Source organism: Zingiber officinale, chromosome 11A, assembly GCF_018446385.1.
Source record: "Zingiber officinale cultivar Zhangliang chromosome 11A, Zo_v1.1, whole genome shotgun sequence".
Lineage (NCBI taxonomy): Eukaryota > Viridiplantae > Streptophyta > Magnoliopsida > Zingiberales > Zingiberaceae > Zingiber > Zingiber officinale.
Window position 1 is genome coordinate 18,014,015 of NC_056006.1, and position 6,458 is coordinate 18,020,472.

Here is a 6,458-nt window from a genome sequence, read left to right on the forward strand (position 1 = left end):
GCTCAGAGTCGCCAGAAAAGCTATGCTGATACACGACGCAGACCCTTAGAGTTTTCAGTTGGGGATTCAGTGTTCCTCAGAGTAGCTCCCATGAAGGGAGTAATGCGTTTTGGGAAGAAGGGCAAACTTAGTCCCAGATACGTGGGACCATACCTTATCAGCAGAAGAGTGGGCAAGGTAGCATATGAGCTAGAGCTACCCCAGGAAATGCCAGCTGTCCACAACGTATTTCATGTCTCTATGCTGAAGAAGCATACCCCAGATGCCACCCAGGTGATTGAGCCCTAGTCGGTACAGATCCGCGAAGACCTCAGTTATGATAGTCAGCCTATTCAGATAATAGACCGAGCAGTTAAGAAATTGCGGAACAAGGAAGTACCATTAGTCAAAGTCATTTGGCACAGTCACACAGCAGAAGAGACAACTTGGGAGACAGAAGCCAGCATGAGACAAAATTACCTAGAATTATTCTAAGTTCGAGGATGAACTTTTTATAAGGTATGGGGAGTTGTAACGCCCGAAAATTCTCAAATTATTTTTTTAGAAATATTCTATTATTTTTATGGAATTTTAGAATATTTTTACGGAATTTTCCGAGTAGCGGAAGTAGCAAAAATAATTAGATAAGCAAAATGGTTTAAGCGGGAATCGAACCCGGGACCTCTCGGGTCCGCTAAACCTTTAGTTAGCCTTAGTAACCGGTGAACCCAGCAGGGCCGTGCTGAAAGAAAGAGAAACAAATTATATTTATATTAGAGTTGGGTTCAATAATCCGCTTAATATAAATTAAGAACTTAAGTAGGTTTTGGTTTATTTTGGGTTCGGCAACTTCTCAACCCTCACCACCGAGACCTCACCACCGCCTCTTCCCTCTTCTTCCTCTCTCGGCACACCAAGCCCCAAGGGCTCTAGGAGCACTTTCCGGCGAGAACTTCGATACGAGGATGTTCCCCTCCGCGAGAAGAACGCGTGGACGCGAACGAATCGTCGAGAGGTCGTCTCCACCAGAATTTCTAGCGATTAGATTTGTAAGAAATCTAGCACACAAGGTAAGAAACCCCTCACCTGCAGTATAAGTAGCTCTCGTTTGATTGCATGCTTATAATTTAATTATATGTAGATTTTTATCGATATCTAGAGTGTATTTAATTCTCTTCGCAGATTTAGGGGTTAGTTGAGTATCTCTGGATGGGCCGGGCGCATTTTCCCTCTTCAGATAGAGGTTCTAGACGTCGTCGGGTGCCTAGAGGTAGTCCCCCTATTAGGGAGGAGAGTTGGAGCACACTAGGTGTTCGATAAAATGTTTAGCGCAACATTAGACAGTTTTAACAGCATAGTTGGATGCATAGAAGCATTTAAACCAGCATATCAGTTTTATTTCAGCTTTATGGGACTAGATGTCCAATGGGTGGGCTCCCACAGTCGCCTCTAGGTTCAGACAACTTAGTTCTAGGTTCAGATAACCTAGATTTAGCTAATTAGTATTTCAGTATTTTACTTTCAGCAGCGGCACTGTACTGGATTAGATATCCACTGGGTTGGACTCCCATAGTCGTCCCTAGGTTCAGCTAACCTAGTAAACCCTACTAGATTCGGAACTTGCAATCCCGGGTCTAGTTAGGGATGCGCGCACAGCAAGTACAGTTGTCAGGGCCCTACAGCATCATGTTTAGTATTTTTATCTATTATACATAATAGTTTTCCCAATCAGTTTTAAAACATAATGGAATTCAGTATTAGCTCAGCTTCAGCTTAGCTCACTTTTGTACCAGCTCAGCTTATTTCAGTTGTTAAATATGATAGCTTCATATACAGTTCTAGACATGTTATGATCAGTTTTATTTTATGTTCAGTTTATGTTATGCCATGCTTTGTATGATACCATGTCATGCCATACTTGTATATTCAGTATGTTTTTCAAACAGCATGATTTAAAAGCATATTTGCATCGTATGCATGATTTAGTGAGGTAGATGGTTTCTTACTAAGCTTTTTAGCTTACAGATACTATTTTCCTTATACTGCAGATACAGGTAAAAGAAAAATGGACTAGCAGTGGAGGCTGGAGGTTAGTGCAGTTAAGGATGTGTGTGGCAGGAACTGGAATAAAGATCCTAGGGATCTAGTTTTATTTTACTACGCATTAGAACTTGAAACAAGTCTAGTTATTAAAGTCCTGTTCTCTTTTCCCTTATGCTTCGCATTCTAGTATGGTTAATGGTATGAACTAGTGAACATGCATTATATTATGTCTTGAATGTTGCCCAATGCATGATAGAATAGTTATTAGCATTTGTAGAGCTGTTTCACTGATTTTGGCACGAATCATTGAAATCGAGTTTCACCGAAATCGAAACCTCGATCGGTCGCCAGATCGATCGGGACTGGGTTCTACGAACAAACTGTTGATTCGATCGATCCGTGGATCGATCAGAGTCTGATTTCGAATCGGTTGCAGACCGATCGTGAGTCCCCACGAACTGAACTCCTTTCGATCGATCCGTGGATCGATCGAGTCGGATCGCGGCATCGATCGGTCGCCAGACGATCGAAGCCACTGATCGGTCTCACTGACTGATCAGGGACCAGCCGGATCGGTCGGCAGATCGATCCAGCAGCGTACAGAATTGCAGCCTAGTTATGGATCGGTCGGTTGAACGATCCGGAGGTTCCTACCGTACCAGTATCAGTAGATCGGTCTGTGGATCGATCCGAAGTTTATTATCAGTTGTAAACACCTCCCCTAGCATGTGTACAACTCCTAGGTACACCTAGAATATTAAGATCATATTTTAAAGATAATAGTTTAGCAAAATTTTAATTAGCCCAGCTTTCCGCACAGTATAGTTTAGCATAATTGTAGCGACCGGCCTTACAGCCAGTACCCAGAAGGTGGGTCGTTACAAGGCAACTTGAAAGTCCAAGTATGATCTTGGCAAAAGGAAAGTCCTGGTGAGGAGCCAGGAAATTGGAAAGTCCAAGTGTGATCTTGGCAAAGGGAAAGTCTTGGTGAGAAGCCAGGCAATTAGAAAGTCCAAGTGTGATCTTGGCAAAGCAAGTCCTAGGGTGAGTTGGCTAGGAGAACCCGACAACTAGGATGAGGTCGATGGAAGCTCCAGAAGGCAAGGTGTGAATGATTGGGAGATATTTGAGGGACGCAAGGCTGATGGAGGAGGCTAGAAGGCTAGTTCGAAGTTGGTCGGGTATGGCCAAATGCTAGGCATGAAGACCCAACAGGTCATAGTTGACCGGGAGTTGGGTTTGGGAGTTTGGACTTGAGTTTGAGTCAAGTCCAGGCTGGTCAATCGATTGGGCAATCGATTAAACCAGGGTCCAATCGATCAGTGGATCGATTGGAGTGTGCTGCGAAGGAAGGAATGGCCCAATCGATTGGTCGATCGATTGGGACCATATTTCGTGAGCATAGAGCCCTCCCCAATTGATCGGCGATCGATTGGGAGCTGCCAATCAATCGGTCTATCGATTGGGCAGGGGTGTTCTCGCGCGATCGCGAGAAGCACAGAATGCTTCTGGATCGATCCACCGATCGATCCAGATGTTCCCAATCGATCAGCCGATCGATTGGGATTCGACCGTTACGCGGGATACAGGTGATGGACGGCTGGGATTGTCCGGATATAACGTGGCAATCGATTGGGGATGAATTTAATCGATTGGAGCCATTGTATAAAGTCTAGGCGGAGCTTTTTCTCAGTAGATCTCTTGCGATCTTTGCGCCGTTCTTCAGCTATTCGCAGTGAGCTTCTCAAATCTACTCACGCCAGTTCTTGAAGGCACCTAGGGAGTTTCTCCAAGGTTCAAGAGGTGACGACAAACACAAGTAAGCAAGAAGAAGGGTGCATTACATTGTATTTTTGTTTCTTCTTCTTGTGTTCATGTTTGTGTTTGTGTGTGAGTACAGTACGAGGCTTCTCCGCCTCCGGCTGCAACCGAGAAGGAGGCTTTTATTAGTGGAGTGAGCGTGTCGTGCGGATCCTTGGATTAGTCACCTCTTCTTGAGATGGATACCAAGTAAATCTGTTATCTGTAGTGTTAGCGTTGTGTGTGTCTTATGTTTATTTCCACTGCACATTATCAAGATGAAGCAACCGACAAGCGCGATGAAATGCTATTCACCCCCCCTCTAGCGGGCATATCGGTCCTAACAACGTCTGGCTCGGCGTTCTGGACCTCAGTAACAAAATCGGCTAAGGCCTAGGCCTTGATCATCGTCCAGGGCTGTTATTGTATGTCAAACTCGCTCATCTCAGTTGTCCATTTGATCAGCCACCCAGATACCTCTAGGTTAAGAAGGAATCTTCCCAAAGCGTTGTTGGTCATCACGACGATCAGATGTGATAGGAAGTATGGACGGAGTCTCCGAGCGACTAGTACTAGTGCGTAAGCCAATTTTTCAAGATTGGTATAGCGGGACTCTTCATCTTATATGACTTAGGATATATACAAGTTGTTGCTCATGACCATTTTGCCTTACCAACACCGAACTAACAACATACTCGGTGGATGTCAAGTAAATCCATAGCAACTCGCCAGCGATGGACTTGGCCAACACAGGCAAGGAGGTCAGGTACTTCTTGAGCTCTTCCAGTGCCTTGTCATATTCCGCATCCCACTGGAGCTTAGTCGCTCGGTGCAAGATCTTGAAGAATGGGTGACTTTGGTCGGATGACTTGGAGATGAATCTGGTTAGTCTAGTAATCCATCCGATCAACTGTTGAGCCTCCTTTAAGTTGCGGGGTGGGGCATGTCTTGTAGCGCCTTCACCTTGCTTGGATTCACCTCAATTCCCCATTTGGTGATGATGTATCCGAGGAAGCAGCCACTCTATGCTCCAAATATGCACTTGTTTGGATTCAGCTTGATCTCATATGCCCTCAAAGTTTGGCAAGTTTCTTCAATGTCTGCACAAAGGTCAGTAGCTCAGAGAGATTTTATTAATATGTCATTGACATATACCTCCATGTTGTCATCGATCTGCTATCGGAAAACCTTGTTCATCAGTCTCTGGTAGGTGGCTCCAACATTCTTCAATCCGAATGGCATAACGTTGTAGCAATAAGTTCCATCGGCCATGATGAAACTAACCTTCTCCTGATTCTCTCAGGCAAGCAGCACTTGGCGGTAACCTTGATATGCGTCAAGTATGCAGATCAGCTCACAACCCACCATAGAGTCCACCATCTGGTCTATCCTAGGTAGGGGATAGAAGTCCTTTGGGCAAGCCTTGTTCAGATCATGAAAGTCAATGCAGACTCGCCATTTGTTGCTCAACTAGGAGACCAGCACGACATTGGCGAGCCAGCTCGGAAACTGAACCTTGCAGATGTGGCTAACTTCCAACAATTTTTCTATCTCCGCTCGGATGATCTGGTTCTGCTCCGCACTAAAGTCCCTCTTTCGCTGTTTCACCGGCCGAGCATCCGATCGGACGTGAAGCTCATACTAAGCTACACTTGGTAAGATGCCCGGGAGCTCGTGGGTCGACCAGACGAATATATTGTGATTTTGCCTAAGGCAAGTGATCAGCTATGCCTTCTTCTCTTCTGTTAGGTTAGCAGCGATGAAGGTGGTGGCCTCTGATCGACTGGGATGAATATGGACTTCTTCCTTTTCCTCGTAGACTAGCATGGGAGGTTCTTCCCTGATGGTGTTCACTTCCAAGCGTGGGGTCTTCCACGGGGCTTTTGCTTCGGACCTGACATCTCGACGTAGCACCGTTGAGCGGCCAACTGATCGCCTTTAACTTCACCCACCTTGTTGTCCACCGAAAATTTGATTTTCTGGCAGAAAGTAGACACCACCGCTCAAAACTCATTAAGGGTCGATTGATCCAATATAACATTGTAAGCGGACGCTGCGCCCACCATAATGAAGTTTGTGGTTCTTGTCCTCTTGAGAGGATCCTCTCCAAGTGATATGGCCAGCCGAGCCTATCCGATCGGCAATACTTCATTGTCTGTGAACCCGTATAGTGGGGTCGTCATGGGCTGCAACTCGCTCTGGTCAATTTGTAGCTGATTGATCACCTTCTTGAATATAATATTCATCGAGCTTCTTGTATCAACAAAAGTTTAATGAATAGTATAATTAGCTATTATCGTTCGAATGATCAAGGCGTCATCGTGAGGAAACTCCACTCCCTCTAAGTCTCGGGGGTCGAAGCTGCTCTCAGGTCCCTCGGCCTCCTCCTTGATGCATCCAACAACATGTATTTCTAGTCACCAAGCGTGTGACTTCCTAGCTCAATTTGAGTCACCGCCAGTTGCCCCATCGACGATCATTCCAATCTCTCCCCGAGCGGCGTTATTTTGGTTCTCTTCTTCTCGAGCTGAGGGTTGGCTCCGTTTAGCAGAAGCTCGGGTGGGATTGCATTGTTTCTTCTTTGGCTCTAATGATGGCGTGGTTCAGCCATCTTCTTTCTTCGTTTCTTCGGCCGG